This window comes from Macaca mulatta, chromosome 3, assembly GCF_049350105.2.
Source record: "Macaca mulatta isolate MMU2019108-1 chromosome 3, T2T-MMU8v2.0, whole genome shotgun sequence".
Taxonomy (NCBI): domain Eukaryota; kingdom Metazoa; phylum Chordata; class Mammalia; order Primates; family Cercopithecidae; genus Macaca; species Macaca mulatta.
The window spans coordinates 124,984,624-125,011,653 of NC_133408.1; the positions used below are offsets into that span (position 1 = coordinate 124,984,624).

A 27,030-nucleotide genomic window follows, 5' to 3' on the forward strand; every position below is an offset into this window, starting at 1 on the left:
GCAATGATTTCTAAGTATCATTGTTACCACTCTGCTGAATTGCCTTTGCAGGGCATATGTGTGCATTTGTCCTGTGTTGCTGAGAGTCAGAAACTAATTCTGAGCAAAATGACTCAGGGTCGTAATGCAACAGATTTATGAAAGAAACCCTCCAAATACCCTTCAGTGAGGTTATCTGATAACGCTTCGGGGGTCAAGTTGGTTCAATCATTGGATTTGCAATAGATACCCCCAATTTTAAACACTTCATGGTAGGTTTTGTTGTGGTTGTCAAAATAGTTTAAAGTGTAGAATGTTTTTAGAAGTGTGATTATTATTTCTCTTTTAGCCAAAAAAGAAAAATCCTAGGCAAGTTTTTGAGAATTAGAGGACTATAAGTTCAAGCACACATGTATAAACTTAGAGGAAAAACGTCTCTGCTAAAGGCAGCAGAGTGAACTGATAACTTGAAAAGCATTCCTGGAAACTGATGCAAATACCAAATGCCGCTGGGCTCCCTCCCTGCTGATGTGGCAGGGTTTGAAGCAGGCAGCCGTCAGCATTTGGTGGGAGGCCCTGGACCTAGAAAGAAGCAATGAAAGTGGAGAAAACTAAACAGGCATCTTTCTTTCTTAAAGTGAGAATCAGGTTCTAATTGCAGCTGTTTTTACATATAACTTGGGGGGAAATAGTTGATTAGGTGTTTGTTTTAAAGGAGGAATTTTTTAATGGTCAGTTAGATCTCTGTTAAATATTTTTGTGACTCCAAATAAGGAGCAGCTTTTCCTAGGATGGGGGTGGGACTGGTAGAGCTGCGAGAGCTGAACCAGAACCTGAACTGAGTGCCCTGGTGAGGGCCCTGATGGTTCTAGTGTGGGGAAGAAGGGAGAGGGAGGGAGGAGAAAATGAGTAGAAGGAAAAACAAGTAAGTGAGTGGGGTGGGGTCAAGACTGAGAATAGAGGGATGGAAGAAGGGAGGCAGAGGAGACTAAAGATTCCTACAACTTTGGTGCTAGACTGTTAATGCCTGGGTCCCTATTCCCAAATTATTTTCAATGAAAGAAAAGATAATTTCTTTAGCTTCCTTATAACCCACTGATTACAAACTGCGCCACATGTTTACATATGGCAAGAAAATGGTTGAGAGTCTGGTTAATACAGAAATGCAGAACAGCCTGACAAGGCCCTGATGTCTTAATTTTATATTTCTTTCTTTGATCAAAGTTAAACATCGGACTGATATCTCCTTTCAAACATCCATTGAGGATCCAGTCTGTGAGAAGCAGCTATACCACATTATCTCATTCTAGTTCCAGTTCTAGTTAACTTGGTTGTCAAACAACTGCTTAGAAGGTATTTGCTGATAATTAATGTGGTAGCTGAAGAGTTAAGTGCTGGTTTTTAATTCTGTATTTATTTATTCATTGAGAAGGTCTCACTTTATCACCCAGGCTGGAGTGCAGTGGCGCCATCTGGGTTCACTGCAGCCTCGACTTCCTGGGTTCACGTGATCCTCTTGCCCCAGCCTCGCTAGTGGCTGGGACTATAGGTGCATGCCACCATGCCAGGCAAATTTTTTTGTATACTTTGTAGAGACGGGGTTTTGTCATGTTACCCAGGCTGGTCTCAAACTCCTGAGCTCAAGCGATCCACCTGCCTCTGCCTCTTAAACTGCGAGGATTACAGATGTGAGCCACTGTGCCCAGCAAGGGCTGATTTCTTTCTGTGATATTTGTTTGAAAGTTATAGAGATTCCTGCTCCGTGTCATATCAATTAGGATATTCAGTTCCCATTGATTATTTCAATGAGTCAAGATGTATGTTTTGTTTTTGTTTTTGTTTTTTTTTTCTTTTGAGACAGAGTTTTTCCTCTGTTGCTCAGGCTGGAGTGCAATGACACGATCTCGGCTCACTGCAACCTCCGTCTCCCGGGTTCAAGCGATTCTCCTGCCTGAGCCTCCCAAGTAGATGGGATTACAGGCGTCTACCACCACACCTGGCTAATTTTTCTATTTTTCAGTAGAGACAAGGCTTCACCATGTTTGCCAGACTGGTCTTGAATTTTTGACCTCAGGTAATCCACCCACCTCGGTCTCCCGAAGTGCTAGAATTACAGGCATAAACCACCACGTCAGGCTGGTAAGATGTATGTTTACTCAAGTAATATTTAGTGTTATGCCAGGCACTTACTGGGTTGGTGGGTATATAATTATGAAACAGAATGCCAAGGTCATTGCCCTCAGAGGGCTTATAGTCTGTTGGAGGATAGAGAAGAGTGTGATGAATACTGCAATAGAGGAATAGAATGCTTACATGTTTAGGGGAGGATTTAGGATGGACATCTCATCTAGATCAGGTAAGTGGAGTCAAGGAGGGCTTCTTGGAGGATGCAGCATCCTTGTTAAACCTTTAAATACAAACAGAATTTTAAAAAGAGGTGTGAGAGTGGTGTGGGCACAGAAGCACTGAAAAATTTGGCAATCTGAGGAATGGAGCATTTCAGTATGATGGGATTGTGGTGGAAAAGAGGGAGGATAGAGGAAGGAGCTAGAGATACGATTGGTGGGTTTGGCAGAGATTAGATCCAAAAGGACCTTTTAGGCTGTATTCTGGTGTTTGTGTTTTCTCAAGTGTGCTATGGGAGTGTTTAGATTATTTTAAACAGAGAAGGTAGGAAACCAGAGAGTGTTTTGAATAAGATGACTGGGGCTGCAGTGTGGAGTAACGATTGGAAGGGGAGCACTGTGGAGACAGGGAGAACAGTTAGGAGGCTGCAGCAGGAATTCTGAGGGGAAATAATGGTAGCCTGAACTAGGATAGAAGTGGGGGAACTCAAGAGAAGTTGATGAGCTTTAGAAATGTTTCAGAAGTAGAAGAAAAGCACTCTGATGTTTGGTAATGGGGAGAAAGAGGAAGGACTCAAGGGGATGACTCAAGGAGCACTGCCAGTTTCTGGCTTTGGCAACTGACTGGCTGGAGGTGCCATCCAGTGACTTGGGGAACATTTGAGGAGGAGACAGCTTGGGGTGGGGAGGGGAGGATAAAGAGGCCAATTCCTGTTCAATTTTGGGTGATTTTGGGTCATCTAAGAGGAGAAGTCTCATAGATAATTAGATACTTAGGCCTCAAGTCCACAATCTCTATTTGGCCTTGACTTAGGGATAAAGGAGTCATCAGATCACTAATGTCATGGGAGTGATGAAATCCCCCAGATTATATGTGCGTGTGAAAGTAGAAAATAATAAAACATGGGACAAAACTCTGAAGAGGTCCAGCATTAAAGAATGAACAGAAGAGGAAAAATCTTCAAGGCAACTGAGAAAGAGCAGCCACTGTGGATGGGGAAAAACCATAATGTCCCCATCACAGAACGAAAGAAAACAGGTTTTGCAGGGAGGAAAGAATAGTTTTTTAGGATGTTGAGAAGTTTTATGTTTTTCTGAGAGGTCCAGAAAAGGCTAAAAAGATTACATAAATTAGCACCTTGAAGGTCACTGATGACCTTGATAACTGGTTTCAGTGGAACAAAATCCAGGTGAGCAAAAGTGGAAGAGGGAAAGGTGAGGTAATAAACACATGTGGTGTGGAATTTTAGCTATTACAGGAGTCCATAGGGAGCTGAATAGAGTTTAAGGATGATGTTAGGATTACTATGCAAGAGGATTATGCATGTTTAGAATAAGACCATTTGAAGCAGCTGTTGAATTTTAACACTCACCCCCATTTTAAAGCCTTCCACTAAAATATTCTTTAGGTTTTCTATGTTATGCCTCTCTTCCTTTGCTTTTTAGTATTGAAGCAAGGAACGTTTAAGTGTGTATGGATTTTTTTTCCTAACTTGTTAGTGAATCATCAGTTTTTCTCATGAGGTCCCTTTAAAATGTGTAGACAGAGTCGATTTATCTCATATTTCAAGAATCCCAGTTTAATCTCCAGTGCCCCATTTTTCAAGTTTAGAAATATGAAATACATAACCACTTCTTTACTTACACATGATTCTGAGTATTCTTTTATACAGATTGTATGGAGATAGTTGTTTTGTGGTATCTTGTTATTGTCTATTCCAAGCCCCATAATTCAGAGGGATGTATCTGGGCACACAAATTTCAACTTTTAGTTAAGTTCGCCTTTTTCTTTGAGAAGATGCTGATAACATTTCTGCAGCCAGTTCCAAATCCATCCCTAAGTTGAAAAACACCAGACTGTTGATGCATTCCAAAAGTCCACTCTGGTTTATTAGAACTTTTGTTGGCTTGGCTTCCAGACTCATATTTTTCAATTCAAGTAGCTGAAAGAAATACGGAAACATTTACTTCCAGTTGCAAGAAAGAGTCTGGGTGTTGATAATTGATTAATTCATCCAGGATCTCTCTTTGGTTCATATATTACATGTAGAAAAAGAACTATAAAGACTTAACTCTATGTGATACTATATGTGCAATTAATACAGTTTATATTTTATTTTTAAAACTGGCAAATTAAGTTATTAGTATAACTTTTTTTTTTTTTTTTTTCTGAGATGGAGTCCCGCTCTGTTGCCCAGGCTGGAGTGCAGTGGCACAAACTTGGCTCACTGTAACTTCTGTCCCCAGGATCCAAGCAATTCTTGTGTCTCAGCCTACTGAGTAGCTGGGATTGCAGGCAGCCACCACCACACCCAGCTAATTTTTTTTGTATTTTTAGTAGAGACAGGGTTGTGCCATGTTGACCAGGCTGGTTTCAAACTCCTGACCTCAAGTGATCCGCCTTGCCTCGGCCTCCCAAAGTACTGGGATTACAGGTGTGAGCCACTGTGCCTGGCCCTGATAAACTATTTATAATTTGATTTTGACCATTGGAATTCTGCGTGTGAATAATGTGATGTCATAACTACCTGTTATATAGTGTGCTAAGTACTGTGGTGGGAATTTTAAATAAATTATCTCTAAGTGCCAACAATCATTATCTACGTCTTAGGGGGTGTGTTTTATGACATTTTTCAGTTTTATAAGACAACTGAGGCTCAGAAAGCTGAAGTGAATTGTCTGAGGCTTCCTAGATATCCTAGAACGGGTCAAGTCCTTTTATTGTACATTTTCAAAATGGCTTATACTTCTAACACCTAATATCTACCACATTAGTTCATTAATTAAAAGTGCTAATTGTTCATTGACTAGCTTCACTTGAATGTGAGGTCTTTTATAGCAGACACAATGCCAATTTCATTTACCCTTCTATCACTAGATCCTGGCCTAGTGTCTGCTGACCTGTAGATGCTCAACAAATACTTACCCAATAAACAACTGATTTGGCATGACATAGCTGGAAAATAAGGAACTTAAATATAAATACTGGTTATTTACTTCACTGATGATTTACTACTTAACCCACACATTAGAAACTTTCTTTTATTGATATAGTGGCAATCAACACATGAAATTTACTTAACACACGAACGTATTTTAGGCAGTTCACCCAATAGTCATACCTAATTGTTACCTAATAGCTCATAAATATTTAAGTCAAATTTATGAGGAATAAAATACCATAAGAATAGGAAAAAGCTGATTTTATTAATTATAAAGTCATGAAATAACTGAGAGTGGGAAGACAATTTAAATATCGTCCAAATCATAATCATAATTATAAATGTGTGGAAGCAAGATTTGTTTTTCTATGGTATTTCTATTGTCTGACAAGTGTCTGGTATACAACAGGTATTCGATAAGTGCTAGTTGCATGAATTAATTCCTTTTATAAATGAGAAAACATGCCTAGAGAGGTTATTTGACTAGTCAACTTATGGTAGACCTGTAAGTAGGGGACTGGCCTCTTGACTGCAAGCCTCTTACTCCTTCCTTTAAATTAAAATAACATCTAGCATTTGTCTGGAATATTTTTTAATATTTAACACTCACAACAATCTGAAGAGTTTTACAAGGAAAAAATTATTTTACAAGGGGAAAATTGAAGGTCAAAGTTAAAGACCTTCTCCAGATCACTGGTTCTCAAAGTGTGGTCCCTGGACAGTAACATTAGTATCACCTTAGAACTTGTTAGAAACACAAATTCTCATGCCTTATCTCAGACCCACTGAATCAGAAACTCTGGGTGTGGCTTCTCAGCAATCTGTGGTTTAGCAAGCAAGCCCTCTAGGTGATTCTGATCATGCTGCAGTTAGGGAACTACTAGTGTTGAGGAATATGACTGCTATGATTAAACTTGGATTTAGATAAATTACTTTGATAACCTCAAGCAGAATAGAGTAGGGCAAAATGGAAATCTGGAAGTCCAGTTATGAAGATAACTTCTTTTCTCTCTTCTCCTTCACTCCAAAAAGCCTCCTTCACATTTTTTTGCTCTCTCCTTAATATGTCTGTTTACATACTATTTTTATTCTATTTTATTTCTAGTTGACTAATAATAATTGTATATATTTGTGGGGTAAAATGTGATGTTTCGATACATGTATACATTTGGAATAATCAAATCAGGCTAATTAACATATTTATCACCTCAAATATTTATTATTTCTTTCTGGTGAGAACATTAAAAAATCCTCTCTTTTTAGCTCCTTTGAAGTATATGGTACGTTATCATTAACTATAGTCACCATGCGGTGCAGTAGATCACGAACTCATTCCTTCTGTCTAACAGGAACTTCATACCCATTGCCAGCGTCTCCCCTTGCCTGTCTAAGCCCCTTCTTTTCCTGATTCTCCTTAGTACAAGGGGATAGGTAATTGGATATTCTGAAAAGCTATTAATTATTCTTTATTACAGTATTTGTAGCATGAAAGGAAGAATTTTAAACCTTTTTTTGCTGATCCCAACTCTATTTAAACTTATTTAGTTAACATATTTACAGCAAAAAAATTTGTACTGAAGGGTATACATGAACTCTTCAAGAAAGCTGAATGTGATTTGAGTAATGGTTAAAACCTGGTGCTAATGAAGTCTGGGCTGTAGCCTCAGCTCCTCCGTGGACCAATTAACTTCTCCCTGTTGTAGTATTTTGGAATTCACCACTCTGTGGACTTGGGGTGCCATTCCCTTGGTAATTAAGCAGATCTGGTGAGGCAAAAAAGATGCATAGTTTACTGTAAACTCATTACTCCTTCTAGAAAATGCCTTCAGAGGCCCAAGGTGATGTTTTGAAACATTTTATTTACACATTGACATCGGAGACATATGCTTCTATTCCCTGTAGTTTCCGTGTCACGTTTTGACACTTGAATAAAAATGACACTCTGGAGCCTTGAAAAATGGACTTTCCTTCTGAAGTACCCAGGAGATTAGGTAAGAGAATAGATCTTCCTATTCAGAACTTCAGAATGTGCAAGATGCTAGACTGAAACAGTCACATAAGTCACTGTTCATGTCTGTGAGTCCCTACTGGGTTTTCTGACAGGGACCTCATTTTACAACTGTGGCCATTTATGCACACTGGCAGACATACTCCTGCCCAGACTTGGAACAGGACCTGTTGTATAGGATAAATTGAAGAAGCTCAGTTCTAGCCTTTTCTAAGCATTGTTTATCGTATTTCACTCTGGGGCTCTGTTCTTTCGTCTGGGCTTCATGTTTCTGAAACCAGACTAAATTGTATGTCCATTCTTATATCATCCCTCTTGTTTTCTTGCACTTGAGTTTCTCTTTTGATAATGTGCCCTGTTCCTCTATTATTGGTAAAAATCAATCACTCTATTCACTCCTTCCTTCCTTCATTCATTCAACAAAACTATTACTGTCTGTGTAAGACACAATGTTAGAAATTCGGCCTGATGGGAGGGATTGCTTGAGCCTGAGTTTGAGGTCAGCCTGGACAACCTAGAAAGCCCTTGTCTCTACAAAAAATAAAAACATAAAAATTAGTCAGGCCTAGTGGTGTGTGCCTGTGGTCTCAGCTACTCAGGTGGCTGAGGTGGGAGGATCAGTTGAGCCAGTAGGTCAGGCTGCAGGGAGCTGAGATTGTGCCACTGCACTCCAGTCTGGGTGACAGAGCAAGATCTTGTCTCAAGAAAAGAAAAAAGGGAGAGAGAAAAAAAGAAAGAAAGAAAAAAATTGGGCCTGAGCTATGATCTTGGCAATCAGTCATTTGTTACCACTTCCTTACACCCTGGAGGCTGGAGTTCTGCTCCTAAACTTCAGTGTCATGTCTGTATATTCATGTCAGTTACTGTTGCAGACCTAACTGCCTGGATCTCCAATACTGCTCCCCTAGGACTCTACAGTCCTACACTTGTTGCAGCGCCTACACTCCTTCGAGCAGGACCTCTCTGATGGCCGTTCTGGCTTATTGCCTCCATGCTTTCTCTGCTTCTGACTTCTGTCTATCGTCTGCAGCTGAGTGCATTTCTGCTCTGCCTGCTCCCAATCTCCACTTTGCTCTCAGAATCTCCATCTGAGAGAGTAGGATAGGTTTTGTTAATTCCTCCTGCCACATCTTGTTTTGAGTTATATGTTCAACAAATAATGATTAAGTTCTTATTATGTGCCCAATGTAGATGTGGGAATAGAAAAAGGAATAAGATAGAAATTCCAGTCTCAGGAGACTGTTAGAAATAGAGTAGATTCTCCCCAGTTGTGAGGATAACAAGATATTGCAGTTTGTGGTACTTAAGATTTTAGGGGGACAATACAGTTATAGATGGATTAGAAGCAAACTCGCATAAATCTTCTTTGTATTATCTCTAAAACAGAACCATCAGGACAGCATGCAAATAAAGAATATCGGTAGCATTTTTCACATCTTAAATTACTAGTAATGGTTACGGTACAATTGCTTTCCATTTATCATCTCTTGCTCGTTGAAATTTCTCAGGGTCTTTCTCCTCTGGCATTTCAATAAAATGCCCATAAATTTGCTTTGCTTTGCCAAAATGATATACATATGAAAGATCTTTCCCCCGAATTTGGTTCTCCATCCAAATGTGTAGTGCCTTTCTGATTTCATGATTTGGAATTGTTGACTTCTGCATCCTCAATCCCAGAGGTAACTCCCCAAAGTACATGCCATTAGGCCCCTCTTACACAAATACTACTTCCCTCCTTCCTTGCATCTGTGGGAGTTCCATTTTAAGGTCCTGGTTGACGTCTCCTCAGATTCCCTAATTTCCTAAAGCCTCAAGGCAAAAACCTCTGTTACTGTCATGCCATCTGCCTTCCTTTATTTTTTTATTCCCATCACCCAATTTCCTCTTTGTCTAATTATCCCCGAAAGGAGTAACTCATAATTCTTATATACTGGAACTAAAATTCTTGTGGTTGAGAAAAAGTATACAAAACTAAACTGCATATACTGAATACCTTGTTTGTTAAAATTTGATGTAGGGGCAATTCATGCATGGGCAGAGGTTACCATAACTTACCTGAGAAAATAATGCATTAGCTCTTTAAAACAAAGGTATTTTTCCTTAATGCAGTGAACAATGTATTAACAAGATCTAAGGGAGTTAAAAAGTAACTAGTTCTGCTTGGGGAAGTTGAGGAGGCTTCAAGAAGAAGGTAACATTGGAAGTGAATCCTGGAGAAATTCACCGAAACAGAAAGGAAAGGAAAACCCTTTCTAGGAAAGATGATACAATATTTGTAGTGGGAGGTGACATCATAATTTGTACTTATATAATTAATGTTATAATCTCCCTCTAGAACAGTGATTCTCAATCCAAGGTGATTTTGTCCCCCAGAGGATGTTTGGCAGTGTCTGGAGACATTTTTGACTGTCATTAACTGGGGGCAGGGGTGTATGCTACTAGCATTTAGTGGATAGAGGCCAGGGGTGCTGCTAAACATCCTATTGTACATGGGACAGAGCCATAACAAAGACTTACTCACCTCAAATGTCAATATTGCCACTGCTGTATAAGGTAAGTCCCACAAGGGCTGGGATCTTGCCTGTCTTATTCAGTACTGTGTCATAAAACCTAGCACGGTTACAGTCAGTGTTGGTACTCATTTAACTTTTGCTAAGTGAAGAGAGGCATGAAAGAGAAGTCATGTTTGAGAAAGAACAATATGTATGTTAGTACTTGGGGTATAATTAACAGTGCAGGCCAATGGATGGTGAGGGCCTAACCTAAAGCTGAAGCGGTGAAGACAGAGAGAAGCAGAGAGATATTTAGGACCTAGAATTCATAGGACTTGCTGGTCAATTAAATATGGAGAGTAGAGGTGAGAATTCTGGCTTGGGCTACTAAGTGGGTGTTGGTATCGTTACTTGGGATGAGGAAGACAGGAGGAGAAGCAGGATTTGTATATGTGCATGTATGTGGTACTTGCCTTTGAATATTTATTAAAACCTTAGTTTGTATCATTATCAACAAGACTTTTTATGTAACCATTACCTAGGTATAGAAGTCGTCAAGATATATAACTCCAGTTTTTAAGAAGCTGACATGTTCATAGCAGTACTACCTACAGTAGCCAAAAAGGTGAATACAACCCAAATTCCATCAACAGATGAATGAATAAACAAAATGTGGCATATCCACACAATGGAACTTTATTCAGTCATAGAAAGGAATATGGTGCATACCTATGCTACAGCATGGATGAACCTTGAAAATATAATGTTAAGTGAAGGAAGCCAGACACAAAAGGTAAGATACTGTATAATTCAATTTACATGAAGTATCCAGAATAGCTAAACATATGGAAACAGAAAACATGTTAGTGGTGGCCAGGCGTTGGTGGGAGGGGATAATTGGGAATGACTGCATAATTGGTGCAAGGTCTCCTTCGAGGATGTTGAAAATGTTCTGGAACTAGATAGTGGTTACAGTTGCACAGCACTGTGAATATACCAAATGCCACTGAATTTTACACATTAAGATGGTTGATTACACTTTTAAGATGGTTTATGTTATGCACATTTCATGTGAAAACTTTTTTTAAAAGAAGCACAGAGTCTCATGAGAAGGAAAGATGAGTAAAAATATGGGAAATCAATGTGAGCCATCTATAATGGTCTCAAATAATAGAAAATGTTCTTCAAACTGGAGAAACTGTCTGGATAAAGCCTCGGCAGCAATGAAAGCCCCTGGCAGGGGCAGGGAGTGAGAAAAGATTTAGGAGACCACTTGCTCTGTTTTTACAGTCCTGATGGCCACACTTCATGTGGGGCATAGTGGAGTTATTCCAGAGACATAAAGTGACTTCATCAATGTCTTGTGACCTGTCAATGGCAGAGGTCTGAAATAGAACACTTCACCAAATCTGGGAACTTTAATGTTTTCCTTCTACAGATTTTGTCTCCAAAATATTTGCAGACAGTAAAGCCAGAAAATGGCAGTGGTAATTAGAAGAATTATAAATGTAATAGAAAAAGAATTGTTTAAGAAAGCAGAGTGGAAACTCATGATACAACTTAAAATTGTAGGGTGTTTAATGTTTTAGATGGATTTCTCAAAGGACATTAAGGAATCTTTACTACTTGTTTTTACAAATAAAGAATGGGCTAAAAATGTATGGTAGGGAATAATAAGGAATTTGCTGAGCAGTTTCACTATTCAATGAAGGTATTTTCCTAATGTAGATGGCTACATTTACACTCTTATTTTCTACATTTCTTTTTAAAAAGAAAATATTATTTCTTGTATGTTTATGATTTCTTTCAAGTAAGATAATGAAGAACTAGTATCATTGAATAGTTAGGATATCCCTGTTTTTCAACGTTACTTAACCTACCTCTTTCTCATGTGAATCATTTCTTATTCATTCAGCAACTATGTATTGAATCATAGGCAGTAAGGATAGAAGGATGCTTTAGATGACAATTGTCTTCAAGTTGCTTATAATTTGGTGGACATGCGTGAGAGATAAATAATGTGAAAAAGATTAGTGATAGAAGTCTTTCTGTGGGAAAACAGAAATAAGGCTTCTAGCTTTGCCTGAGAATATTAAGATGGATCACCAAGAACAGAAGATCAATCTTGATGGGTGAGGATTTGTTGGGTTGGCACTCCAAGAAGTAAAGAGGAATATGCAAAATGGTAGCCTCATGGTTCAATCAGGTGGTTCACTCATTCATCTATTAAGTGTGTATTTTGTGTCTACTATGTCTCAGTCACTGTGATGGGATTTGGGAACCTAAGGCAAGAGGATTCCTGCAGAAAAGATAGGCATTAAACAAGTCTACAGAATAAACTGTGATGAAACATCTTATGGGAAATATGTAGGGTGCTATGGGAGTATATAGCAGGGGTCCTGATCTAGTTATGGGACATAGAGAAGGACTCCGAGGAAATGTCAAACTCAGAACTACAACAGTGTCGTAGCTCCGACTACTGTTAACTAAATAGACCGGTTGGCTTAAACAACGGACATTTATTTCTCACAGTAATGAAGGCTAGGAAGTTCAAGATCAGGGTGCCAGCAAATTTAGTTGCCAGTGAGGACTGGCTTCCTGGCTTGCAGACACATTATGTCTTTACATAGCAGAGAAAGAGAAAGAGAAAGACAGAGAGAGAGAGAGAAAGAGAGAGAGAGAGAGAGAGAGAAGGCATTCTGGTGTCTCTTCTTACAGGGACACTAATCCCATCGTGGGGTCCCTATCTTCATGACGCCATGTAAACGGAATTACCTTTCAAAGGCCCCACTTACAAATAGCATCATATTGGGAGCTTCAACAAATGAATTTTGGAGGGACACAGATATTGAGTCCATGACAAATGGGTACAAGTTAGTGGAGGGAAGGAAGATGAGTGAGATAGGGGTTGAATTAATGCAAGTACGTTCCAAGTTAGTCAGAGGATAATTAGGGAGGGCCTTGAAAGGCATGTTAGAAATTTATTCTAACAACAATTAGAACTCTCTGAAAGTGTTAAATCCTGACCCAAATATTAACTCTAACCTCGTTGTAATTCTAATTCTGATCAGATATGTGTTTAGAAACATAACTCCATGGTCTAGAGAATGGATTGGAACAGGTAAGAGGAACTTAAGAGACTCTTCATGATGCTAGATGAATTGTGGTAGGATGTGGGGGTGATAAAATTGAGGATGAAGAGAATTAGGTGAATTTGGGATGTGAGAATCAGGAAAAGAAAGGAATTAAATATGACTACCAGGTTTCTGCCTTGTGGTAACATTTCTGAGACAGAGAATCCTGGCGGAACTTGAGGGCTTTAATTGTATTTGAAATACCTGCACGTAATTCCCTATGGCTGCAACGTGGGCTGCCGTGGGAAAGAATCAGAAAAGAAGTAAGTGCCAGTGCTCATATCATAGAGGCAGTGGTATATAGTGTTAGAAATGAGGAATCATTGAGGAATTCTCCGTAGGGCACTTCTTGGTGTGATTTGTGGTTTAGAACACTTATTCTGGCAGTGGGAGGGCTGGATCATGAGGAGCTAATATTGGAGACAGTCAGCTAAGGAGCAGTTGCATCATGAAACATGGAGGTAGAAGGTTGAGCAGTAGAAAGACGGTAAGAATTACATTTAAGAGATAGCTTCATAACATTTGTTGATAGAATATCAGGGTTAAAGGAAGAATTGAGAATGGTATCTAAATTTCCTTTAAAGCATTGAATGGATGATGGTGTCATTCACAAAGCAAGGAGGGGAAAGGCAGACTTCTGAGTTTGAACTTAGATTTGGACATGGGATGCTTTGCAGAACACAATCCTGACTAGCAGGCAACAGCTGCTGGCTTCTGTGACACTGTCATGGATAGTTTTATTAATGCTGACTCATTCCAGTTTCTCTCTATAACTTCTTTTTTTCTCTTGGTTTCTAAGGATGGACTTCTTCTCTCCCTACACTACCCCTTGGGAAAACCTTTTATCAAGAAGATACCAAATATCATCACTGATGTAAGTGCTGCAACCAAAAAAGTTTGACTTCTGCTTTATGAACTCAGTGATAGCATTATATACACAACTAGCTGGATTTTTTTTTTCTTTTTGAGACTGAATCTCACTCTGTTACCCAGGCTGGAGTGCAGTGGCGTGATCTCAGCTCACTTTAACATCAGCCTCCCGAGTAGGTGGGATTACAGGTGCCCACCAGCACACACAGCTATTTTTTTTTTTTTTTTTTTTGTCACCCAGGCTGGAGTGCAGTGGTGCGATCTTGGCTCACTTCAAGCTCTGCCTCCCGGGTTCATGCCATACTCTTGCCTCAGCCTCCTGAGTAGCTGGGACTACAGGCATCCGCCACCATGCTCAACTAACTATTTTTTTTTTTATTTTTGCATATTTACTAGAGACAGAGTTTCACCATGTTGGCCAGGCTGGTCTCGAACTTCTGACCTCAGGTGATCCGCCTGCCTTGGCCATATTTTTATTTGGATGCTTTGCCATTTTCTCAGTTCAACATATTCATATCTCAGCTTTCCAGAATTCTTCCATTATGTCTAGAATCCTTATTTCCACCAAGTCTCCTAGTGCGCTAATGTTCTTGTATTTGCACACATCTGAAACCTCAAGATCATCTCTGATCATTCCATAGTTTTCATTCTTCAAATTCAGGAAATCATGAAGTTCTATTTTTTTTTCCTTTAAGATGTCTCTTATTTCAGTCCTTCTTTTGTTGTTACCCCTAATGTTCTAGCTAACAGATAAATAGAAAAACATTCGTTAAAGCCCTACCATGTGCCAGGTAATCAAAGGTGCTCAGAGTGTAGTGCTAGTGAAGGGACAAATGCATAAACCAACAACTACTGATTAATATGACATAGAATCCTCATAGAGTACAATGTACAGTGGAGGCACCAATGAGAGGGTGATTAATTCAAACTACGAAAATCAAGGAAAAATGTACAAGGTATGGCATTTGGAATCCACTATTCATAGTTAGTATGGCCAGAGCACATATTGTGAATCAGAAAGTTACAAAAAATAAGGCTGTAAAGGGACCAAATAAATCATCCTAATCAAGAAATGCATCCTACCACACCCAGATTGCTGTCCCAACTTGTTAGCTGCTTCTGATGCTTCTAGTTTCTCCTTCGTCGGTTTAACAAGAATTTATTTTAAAGTGTATTTAGAATGAATTTTCAAAGTACTGTCATGTATGTCACTCATTTAACCATTACAACACTTCCTTGAGGTAGTATGCTGAAGCTAGTAACTTTCTCAATATTACATAGCTAAGTTTGAACTCTAGGTCTACTAAATTAAATTGCCAAATACTTGTCATTTATCTATGCATTTTGAGTATTTCTGCCAAAATGTCTGTGCATTTTGTATATTTCTGCCAAACTAGCAATGCGATAGTTACCTACTGATCAAAAACGTTCACTGGCTTCCAATTATCCTATATCAGTAAGAAGAGCCTCTTTGTTTGGTGTTTTCAAGACTATCCAGAATGTGGAACCACCATACACATTTAATACTATTTTTTACTGTTCAATAAACTGTGACTTTGTGTTTTGGTTATCTGTTGGTGCCTGACAAACTACCTTAAAAATAAGTGGCTTTAAACAACAAGAATTTTATTATATCTCCTGCTTTATAGATCAGGAATTCAAGTAGGGCTTAGCTGGGAAATTATTCTATTCTAATTTGTACTGACTGAGTTCTCTTAGGATCCTGATGGCAGCTGGTCTGGTCTGAAGGATGCAAGATGGCTTTGTTCACATGTCTATTGTCTTAACAGGGATGACTAGAAGGCTGAGCTCAGCTGGAACTGTTTACTGAAATGCCTATATCTGGCACCTCTAGCATAGCAGCAAGATTTCTTATGTGGCTCCCAGAGAGTGTTCTAAGACAGTAACGAGGAAGCTGCAAGACTTTTCTGTCTTAGCCTTGGAAGTTATGCAGTGTCACTTCCACTACATTCTGTAGAAAAAAGAGAGTCACAATGCCAACTGAAATTGAAGAGGATGGTATTGCACAAGGACATCATTACCTGGAAGCATAGTTCATTAGGGAGCAACTTTTGAAGATTGCTTTATACACACTTGGCTTTAGTCAAACAAATTCTCACTGTACTTGCTCATGCCATGCTTATTCCTGCATCTGGACCTTTAATCCTGTTGATCTTCCCAAGACGTTCCTTCCCTCTCCTCCTTTGACTTTCCTAGAGCCTACCTGTCCTTCCAGGCTTGTTCAGTTTCAGGGTGAGCATTTACAATCTTTCTTTGAATACTCTAGTTCTCAAAAAAACTTCCCCATTTTTGAAATACAATAGCATTTATAGTCTGATGTAGGAACAGAAAAGAGAAGACTGAGTTGGAGATATTTTGGTGAAAGAATTAACGGGGCAAAATGCCCATCTGGATGTTGTAGGCTAGCAATAGGAGCTGGTCAGAGATGATATTGTAGCTTTGAGCCTTGATAGCTGAGAGGATTGAGCTACCATTCACAGAATCATGAAACACCAGATGGACAGGGGTATGGCAGAAAATGTAACTTCCTTTTTGAAATATGTTACTTTGGAGGCATAGTGGAAGAGCCAGGTAAAGGAGTTGTACAAGCAATAAAGAAAGAGAAATGGAGTTTGGGAAAGAAGTGAGGATTAGAGAACTAGATCTGAGAGCCTATAGGCAAAGAGATGCTAGTTGAGTCTGCGGGGTTGAATAAGCCTGCCAGAGGAGAATTTGTGGAGATGGAACATAAAATAGCCAAAGACAGACCTGGAGCAGAAAGAATACGATGATCCAGAGGAAGAGACCTAGGGGAATGCCAGGGAGAGCAGATCTTAATAATCCTAAAAAGAAGGGAGCTTTTAGAAGGTGAGGATGATCAAGTGTTAAATGCCGAAAATATGTTTAAGAAGCAGAGGACTAAAGAAGATCATGATTATGAGATCACTGACTATGGATCTAGAAATTGTTGGGAGGAAACCTGATTGTATCTAATGAAAGTGGGCCCTGGGGTTAGGAAGTAGGAAAAGTGAGGCCAGACTGGCCACTTTTTCAAGAAGTTTAGCAGTACAGGCAAAATAGGATATCTTCTACAATAGAATTACAAACAGAACTTTTAATGATGACTGATCTTATTGGATAGTAGTCATTAAGGAAAGTAATGTGTGTTTGCGTGTATGTGTGTGTGTGTAGGTGTATACTATGCAGCAGTGTCTTCCAAGCCCAGATCTGTATTTAAACCGCTGGAGGAGCCAATCACACTTTCTAAGGCCCAAATAAGACTTAATGAGTGAGACTTTATTTATTCATTTATTTGGAGACAGGGTCTCACTCTGTTGTCTAGGCTGGAGTGCAGTGGTGCAATCTTTGCTCACTGCAACTTCCACCTCCTGGGTTCAAGTGATGCTCTTGCCTCAGTCACCAGAGTAGCTGGAATTGCAGGCATGTGTCACCATGCCCAATTAATTTTTTTAATCTTTAGTAGAGATGGGGTTTTGCCATGTTGGCCAGGCTAGTCCCGAACTGCTGGTCTCAAGCGATCCACCTGCCTCGGCCTCCCAAAGTGCTGAGATTAGACGTGAGCCACTGTGCTGGGCCTGAATGAGAAATTCTGAGGCTGGGCCCCATGCATTTGTAGGTTAAAAACTGCTCACAGACTGACTCAAGGGTTTTGGTATATTCAGAGAACTTGAGCTTCAGAAAATATGCAGTTAGGTTGTCGGAATAAAAAAATGCAAAATGAAAACTACAACAAGAATTCAAGATGTGGCTAGGTGCAGTGGCACAAATGTGTAATCCCAACACTTTGGGAGGCTGAGGCTAGAGGATTACTTGAGCCCCAGAGTTCAAGACCAGTCTGGGCAACACAGTGAGACCCCTGTCTCTACAAAAAGTAAAAAGATTAGCTGGGTGTGGTAGCACATGCCTATAGACCCAGCTTCTCAGGGAGCTGAAGTGGGAGGATCACCTGAGCCCAAGGAGGTCAAGGCTGCAGTGAGCCATGATCATGCCACTGCATTCCAGCCTGAGAAATAGAACTAGGTCCTCTATCAAAAAATAAAATAAAATAAAAATAAAAAATTCAAGATGTAAAGAAGTAAATATAGAAGATAAAGAAGTAAAAATAGAAGACAAATATCTCTAATTGAAGACCAACAGCTAAAAAAGTCATAACTTTATATAGATTTTCTTTTTTTCTTTCTTTATTTTTTTTTTGCCTCAGCAAGCAACGTGGACAATTTTATGAAAATCTATCGTCAGAATTCCAACGCATGCCCCTTTCCTTTCCCCCCGCCTTTTTTTTAAACTGGGCTGGGGGAGAAGAGTAACAAGAATGTGGTTTGTGAGGCAAGCTAAACCTCAAGAATTTTTTCAAACTAAACACTTTTTCTAACCATTTGATGTCTGGAAGTCTGGATATTGGGGGCAGGGAAATTAGCAGAGCTGTGGCTGTAGGACCATTTGTCATTTCCTGGGAGGTGCCTGTGCTTAACTCTTAAGTGAAGCACATTTGAATACGCTTCTGGGCTTTGACCAAGAGGAGGTCCAACCCTCCAGTTTTTCTTTTTCAGATTGGTGTTTTCTTTCCCTACTCCTCAGTGGAAAAGATTGGCTTTCCTTGAGGGAGATGCAAATAGCTGCGCCATTTGGATGTCAACGAGACCAACACTGTTTAATGCCTCTGTTTTCACACTTTCTTGTGATAATCCAAAACACAGAAACAGTGTCACATGTTAATAATCATATTTAGATAGGAATGCATTCATACTGTTATGCTGTGTGTATTTTCACAAGAAAATCTTTGTCAAAACTGAGTCTGGCCTTTGTTTTGAAACTGGTATGCCAGGAAAGGGTTACAAAATCCTGTTTCTTCTTGAAGTATAACAGCTGGTAAGAAAGCACAGCATCTCCCTCCCTCCCAGCCCTGGGGTTGTACTAAGTAACTCACTGCCACTACCATCCCCCATAGTCTCTCTCCACTTAGTAAAATCCCTTGCAAAGTTGATATCCAGCAGCAAGCAAAAGAAGCAGCTTGGACTCGTTAGCTTTAGGAAGACTGAGGAAGAGATTGTCTTAGTTAAGAAAGAGGTTTTAAATGCAACAACTTGTATGCGATCTCCAAGATCTGTAGTTAGAATGTTGTTCCTAAAAAGGAACAATTCAAGATAAGGAGTGGTCTTAGCCTTATTGAGAGCCTGAGTTAGAATTGGAAGCCCCAAACCCAAAATCACAATCAAGTCTGAAAGCTCTACCTCTTCAATTATGTGAACACCACTTGGCAGCTTTTTGCTGTATGCGATTTACAGTAGATAACAACTTCCATTGTCCCTGTAATCAGTGTCTTACAGAACTGAGCTTGCTTGCTACAAATAAACAGGGACACAAAAATGAAGTGTCCACAAAACGGCACACCCTTGGGTCAGCATAATAACCACTTAAGTTGAGGAGAAATCCACATGATTCATGAAGTCCTTAACTAAACACATTAAGAAACTATATATTACATTCTCCCCAAGTTGGAATAAGTGCTTTAAATAGCAATCAGGAAGGAGAGGTTGAAATGTTGATCTCAGAATGGCCTCTCTCTCTCCTCTCTCTCTCTCTGTTTCTCTCTCTCACATAAAGCATCAGTGTGTAACCCTCATCTTTTGAATAAAATTAAGTCCCCAAGGAAATAAAAGCAACTCATTTAAATCCAAGGTTTGCCCGGGTGGACCCAATACACTTAAATGCTCATGTGAAAGCCACCAAACTAACTTAAAAGGTAGAAGTTGGGGAGAGAGAGAGAGAGAGAGAGATTACAAAAGTTTTATAAGTGCATACATTCTACTACAGAAAGGATGGCTGGTTTCTCTGATGAGGGCTGAGGGCAAACTCCCTCTGTGAAGGCGCCTCTCACCCTCACGGAGAGAGGTTGAGCCACGCTGGCTTCTCCCTGGAAGGGAGGGCGGCAGAGCCACCACCAGGTTAAACTCCAGCTGGTCAGCTATGTGGCACTGCTGCTATTGTTGAACAAAATTCTTTCCTCATTACATATCTTTCTTCTCATTTAATAGAAAGTACAGTTCTTGGGATTTTTCTCTTCATAAACTTGAAGGAAATCAGAAATGAGAAGCTTGTTTTTTCCTCACTTCACAAGGAGCTAACTTATTGAATGTATAGCCTGACACTTCTTTATATAACATGAAGTCTAAGGACAGAGAAAAAAACCCCAGAAACTTGATCAGTTTTATAGGATGAGCATTCAAGCACAATCCATAATTTATCAATGAGAAGTCTGTTAAGGTTGACTTGCTGTTTTTAATGGACTCTGATTGGGTGGTGCTTTGCTTTAAATTAGTTGTGTGAATGTAATGATCAATCTAATATTGTTCCCATCGTATAGTTAAGGGCGACTTCTAGAGTTGGGACATTAATTTTTTGGGCAAATTGTTAAAAACTTGGCAGGAACAGAAGTGAGAGAGGGGTGAAATGCCCTCTCTCATCATTTCTTTCATCTGTAAATTGGGGGTAATATTTTCAAAGCCTATTTAATAGAATGATGAACAGAACCATTATTTGTGAATTCATCAATTGCTCTTGAAAGTCAAATGGAAGGTGAGAGATGAGGATCCAGTTTCATTCTCCTACATGTGGCCAACCAATTATCCCAGCACCATTTGTTGAAAAAGGCATCCGTTCTTTACTTTATATTTTTGTTTGCTTTGTCGAGGATCAGTTGGCTGTAAATATTTGGGTTTATTTCTGGGTTCTCTATTCTGTTCCATTGTTCTATGTGCCTATTTTTATATCAGTACCATGCTGTTTTGGTGACTATGGCCTTATAGTATAGTTTGAAATCAGGTAGTGTGATGCCTCTTCTCACTGATATGTGGGAGCTAAGCTATGAGGACACAAAGGCGTAAGAATGATACAATGGACTTTGGGGACTTGAAGAGAAGGGTGGGAGGGGGACAAGGGATAAAAGAGTACAAATAGGGTGTAATATATAATGCTGGGGTTATGGGTGCACTAAAGTCTCACAAATCACCACTAAAGAACTTACTCATGTAACCAAATACCACTTGTACCCCAATAACTTGTGGAAAAATAAAAATATATATATAAAAATAAAATAATAAAAATGTTTAAAAAGAAAATCACATGTAAGGGTTTTGCAAATTATAAATCAGTGATTACCAACTGGAGTGGGGAAAGTGGAGGAATAGAAATGTTAGTCACCTCCGTTTATAACTTAAGACTATAGCCAGATTTGAGGGCATCAGTTCATATTTTCCCTTAATTTTAGGCATGGCAGCTTCTAATTCCTGGCTAATATGGTGACAAAATAAGATAGAATTTGCATGATCAATTATCATTGAGTTGGCACTGTTATGCATATAGGAATTCTGGGTCCCTACTGCAGATCTATTGAAACAGAATCTTCAAGGGTTGGCCCAGCAGTCTGTGTTTCAGCAAACCCTCCAGCTCATTCCCACGTTCACTCAAGTTTGGGAACCACAGGTCTAGTCTACTCCTGTTGACTACTTGGTCATATCACCTGCTTGAAAAACGACAATAATTTTTGTCTCTCAGCATCTACTTCCTTCCCCTCATCCTCCTTTTCTGGTCACTAATCATCTCCTAAAGTACCTTTTTCATCATGTGATTCCTCTACTCAGAATCTCTAGGAGGCCACTGATGACCTACCACATCCATTTCAACAGATATTGTAGCTAAAAGGGGCCCTCATGAGGAAGTCAGGCCATAAAGAAAAATATTCTGAGGCAGGCAAGTAGGGTGGGTGAGTGTGACAAATTAGGTTATAAATCCTCTGCATCGAATTGGCCTACTTATGTCTAGTTAAAATATGTCTGTAGGCAGATTTGGGGAGTGGGAGATACAGGAAAAAAGGGAGATGCCATGAAAGGAAAACATGCAAACTGGGGTATGTCTTTAGAAGGGGCAGGGAGACTAGGATCCAAGCCACTGTTTATTGATATTTGTCATAATCAGACCTCTTTTTTTTTCTTTCTTTCTTGGAACTAGCTCAGTGGGGTGTATTAGTTTGCTAGGGCTGCTGTAACAAAGTATCACAAAGTGGGTCATGTAAACCAGCAGGCCCCAACCCTTTTGGCACCAGGGACGGGGGTGGGAGGGGGATGGTTTCGGGATAAAACTGTTCCACCTGAGATCATCAGCCACTAGTTAGATTCTCATAAGGAGCGCGCAACCCAGATCCCTCACATGCACAGTTCACAGAAGGGTTCGCGCTCCTATGAGAATCTAATGCCGTGGTAATGTTCTCATCCTCGACTTACCTCCTGCTGTTTGGCTCTGTTAAAGGCCAAGGACCTTGGCCTAGGAGCTGGGAACCACTGGCATAAACAACAGAAATGTCTTGTCTCACAGTTGTAGAGCTCAAGAGATCAAGTTTTTGGGAGGATTGGTTCCTTCTGAGGACTGTGAAGAAGAGCATTCTTCTAGGCATCCCTCCTTGGCTTATAGATGCCCATTTTCTCTCTCTGTCTTCACTTTGTCTTTCCTCTGTGCCTGCCTCTGTGTCCAAATGTCCCCTTTTTATAAAGACAGCAATCATATTGGATTACAGCCCACCCTAATGACCTCATTTTAAATTGATGACCTCTTTAGAAACTATATCTCCAAATAAAGTCACATTCTGAGGTACTAGGCACTAAGACTCAACACAGGAATTTGGGGGGGGACAAATCCAGCCCATAACACGGCATTACCAACTTTTCCTGTATGCTCGGGTGGTCCTACAAGGAGTATTTATAGGAGGGTAGTGAGTGGAACAGGTGCCATGCAGAAAAAAAAAATAAAAATAAATTTTTCACCTAGGGAAACAGCTCTTGGTTAACTCTAATTTTACAAATGAAGAATGTCAACACCAAAGCTTCCTTTAGAAAACTTCTAGTCTGACCTCATCATTTTGATGAAAGAGCCCCCTCAGGGAAGGAGCTTGGCCACAGTTACAACTCCCAATCGGATTTGATCAGGCTTTGATTGCAACTCCATTGCTTATCCAGTAAACTGTATCCCTAAGAGGTAAAGGGACAGACCCAAGGTTCCAGCAGAACTTGGGACCACTAGATTCAGTTCTTTATCCAGAAGTCTGTGCTCTTTCTGGTTAAAGTATCCTGCAGCGGTGCCAGGTATACTTCTGAGCACCATAAGGCTTTACGTTCTTGTGCTTAACTTTCCTAGGTCATTTTGCCTCCTGAGACAACTATATTATTATGCACTATTGGAGGTTGTAGCATTTTTTTCTTATCAAAATCTACTTTCACTGTATTTTTACTGTGCAGTATTTCCTTGACTTTGTATCTCTTAACTTGTTGTTGGTTCGAACTCTTATAATAATGTTATAGCAGAAATAAAGACAAGATTTGCCATTTCTGGTCATTTCTAGCCAAAAAGTATCCATTTCCTGCAAGTTGTCAGGAAAAAAGAAACAGATTCAAATAGCTTTTAATCTGTTAAGACACACAGCTGCAGAAAAAGGAAGAATTGCTGATCAGTTTCTGCCCTTATAAAAAGTAGAACAAAACCTCATTAATTTAATCTTAATTGTGAGTTTTTGATTATGTGAAAACATTGAATAATATAAATAAGATAATAAAGGGAAAGGTTAATTAGAGGAAAATTTTTTCCAAGTATACCAGAATAAAGCAGGTAAAGAAGTAATTCTCTCTTGTTAACCACTCTATCGCTAGCATCTAGCATACTGCCTGAAAAATAATACATGCTCAATAAGTTTGTGTTGAAAGGAAGAATGAATAGATGAATAAAAAGCAGATTTACAATATAAGCAAATATTGGCAATACTTGGGCTGGTGCCTGATCTGTTATTCTAATTGCAAATCTCGCTTCGTTATTTATTAAATTTGAATCTCAACGAAGCAGTTCTCAGTCTTGTTTTAATTACCGTAGGTTCTTTAAAGCAATAAGCCTGAATTTCATTAAAAGAATTACATTATCCAAACTTCATTAATTCATAGTTTTCTTTTCTTTTATTTGGTATGGCATGGTGAGGTCTAATTTCATTGAAATGACCCAGAGGGAAGTAAGCGATACCAAATAGGAGACAAGAAAACTGATTAAAGAAAAGACTCCAATGTTTACAAGAATCCCTGTCTTCCTTTATGAAAGTCAACCTCACCTAAGCGAGAAAAAAACAAAATACATTTTTAGAGAATAAAGATAGATGAGTGTGGCTGTCTTTGGGGTACCTGAAAAATTGTTAGGAAGTATGGAAAATAATCACAGCTTTAAAGATAAGAATCATAAACATCTCCCCTGATACAGCAAACAGTATCACCCATGTGGAAGAAGCAACCTTTAAATCCAGCTGGTTGAGTAAATCCTATCGAAATAGTACAATATTTCTTCTTCAATATTACTTGACTCCAGAAGTGAAATGAACGCCTAAAATGTTGTCTTTTAAATATTGTTCAAATTCTTTATTTTAAACTTCAGCATCTTTTACGGTTATGATTGGGCTAGATGTGTGTACATAAGTCTCTTTGCTTAATTTTACTGATTGCAGGGTCAAAACAAAATCGACATTCTGAGGCAAATCCATTTGTCATGTCAAGTGGTTAACTGAGATTGGCATTGGTCTTACCTAGGTGGGGTCTGGCTTTTTCCTTCGATTAAGAGCCAATGCTGATTATAATCAATATAATAGAGGTGAGAGATGGAGAATAGTTTCCTTTGGTTAATCTTACTGTCTATTTTATTTAGGTCTACTATCTGGTTTTCAGTGGATAACCACTGTTTTCCCTTATTCCTGGTACCAGGACTTATTTTCACATCTACCAGTGTTGCATTTTTCTCTCAAATGTTCACTATGGTACTGGCTTTTATAGGAATTTGTTTCTGTTTCCTCAAACATAAATGTGTTGTCCTCGAGACCATTTGCCTATGCTAAGCAAATAAAACTTCTATGCCTCAGTAAGCCTTTGCATCCATTATTATTAGTGATGACGTGCTATTGGTCCTAATGAAAAACCACTACATAATAATTAGATTTCACAGAGAGGATAACCAGCAAGCTTTCAAAAAAATTGCTGAGTGTGATTAGAACCTTGCATTTTACTGCCACAAAGTATTAATAAGAGCTACTCTTCATTGATAATTCTCCCCCTTTCCCAAGCATTTAGCATGCGTTTATAGTTAATCTTCACAACTTAAAGATGTTGAATTTTCTTTTTCATCGCCTATATACAGATGAGAAAGCTGCCCCTCTATACGGTCTGTAAATCAGTAGGAAACATAAAATTTCTAAGCATTTAGATCACTGTAAATTGCACCTTTAAAATGTCATTTTCCAGAATATTCGTAAAAACCTCTATTCCATTGTGATTAATCCTGATTAAGTGAAAAATAGGAAAAAATCAAAACAGAAATACAGGTTTAATAAAAGAAAATATATTCTCCTCAACCAAATGCCTTCGTGGCACTTGTAAACTTAGAGCTCTTTTGACTCCTGGCCAGAAATGAATAGGGTAATAGAAATGAAAGCAGAAACAGATGTGAGCAAGTCTCGGTGACCTGCCAAGGAAACAGTATGTTCTATACAAATGCAGACACAAATACAGTGGATAAAAATCTCCTTAAAGCCATTGTTGTCTCCATTCGCCAGGCACCAAACAAAGAGAAAAGTGCACATCGCTCATGTGTGACTTTTTAAAGCTTAGCTCTAAGGCTTGGCACACAGAATTCCATTTCCGTTCTGAATGATCTTCAGCTTCTTTTGCTAAGCATTATGGGACCAAAGTCTTAACTGATTGCAAATGTTTCTGTGGTAAACTTTTCCATAGGAGTCACCAGCTGGATTTAACAGTGCTTATTCTTTCGCAGTAAAACTTGGAAAGAAGGAGTGGGTAACGACAAAATCTTCCTGTAGGACATAATTGTAAGAAGTTGTCAATAAATTTGTTTTCTATGTTTTTTAAAGTGTAGGGTGCTCAAAAGGCACAGGTAAAAGAAAAAAAGATACTTGGACTCTAATTCCTTCTCAGCCAGACTACTTCCAGTGGTTTAGGAGTGCAACCCAGAAGAAGTGTGAGTGGTTTCCAGAAAAAACAGTAGAAGTGGCCAAACTAAGCAATCTACTTAAAGTTGGGCACAGCAGAGCTGGAGGCCATTATAAGTTTGAAGCAAGAGACATTCTTTTCCTTCCTTCCCTGACTGGTGTACCTAAGTATTGAATTTTAATAGAGAATCCAAACCTGACTAGATAGCTGGGGAAGAATTGAATGCTTAACCAGTTAATCAGTGCTGTCATCTGTTGTGTATCTTCATTAAGAATTGAAATTCTTTAAAATAGCCTTTCCCATCAGGAATAAAAGACAGAAAATCTATTATCACTATTTCTGGATGTTCCTTCTTATATTTCCCAGGAGTCAAAAGCCTTCATTAAAACATATAGCCATCCTCAAATTGGACTTTCCTGAGAAGAGCTTTATTATTTAAGGCATTTTTTTTTTTAAGTAGAAAGACAGCAGGATTTTCCTTTACAAAGTAAAATTATAAACATAATAGGCAGTCAAGTAGCATATCCACCTAAAATATTTATTTATGTTTTTTTCTACTTTTCAGCAGAGGTGAAGAATGAGGTTATTCCTAAGATAAATCATTTTTGCTTTATTCTCCAGATAATGTCAGAGGAGGACCCTCTCTATAGCCCAACCTCCAGGATTTCAGCACTTCGTGGACATGGAGGCTGGTGTGTTTGTTTTTTAAATCAAATCTTGCTATTAGGGAGGAAACCTAAATGTCTGATGGTGGCAATGTGTTCTTACTTGCATTAAAGGAGCTCACTCACTTTAGTGTTCACCTCATCCTTCATAGCGCAGGCCGGAGATAGGCTCTGTCAAGCTGACTTGTCCTTGGTTCTTCCTGCATAATGCCACTTCTTGTTTGTGGTCTGTGGAATTCCTCTCCTATCTTGGCATTTCTCTCCAGAGGTCAAGACCTTTTCCTGGAGGCTTCTGTCTGGCAGGGACTCATGAACTGAGTCTCTCTCTCCATGTATCTCTTACCCCTTAGGTATGACTAGTAATGTTTTATATTTGAGGTCTAGGGTAAACTCAAGAAGAATACATCTTTGAATCTTTTCATATAGTACCTAGGTTGTGTTAGTTTTGAGGATTAAAGAGGAACTTAAAGGACAGAGAAGGTTTTTCTCACTGTAAAATTTTGACACCAAATAGGTACTATCTAATCTGCTCAGCTCTGAGTTTAGACCCTGTA

General features: G+C 39.1%; 1 long non-coding RNA gene across 1 annotated transcript; it reads left to right on the forward strand.

The window, feature by feature from the left end:
* The first annotated feature begins 541 nt into the window (after window positions 1-541).
* On the forward strand, window positions 542-26,500 carry LOC114676983 (uncharacterized). Its single transcript, XR_003728260.2, has 6 exons — window positions 542-616; window positions 1,204-1,332; window positions 2,000-2,118; window positions 7,169-7,257; window positions 13,700-13,774; window positions 26,433-26,500. It is a non-coding gene; the product is annotated as an uncharacterized LOC114676983 (long non-coding RNA).
* Window positions 26,501-27,030: the final 530 nt, after the last annotated feature.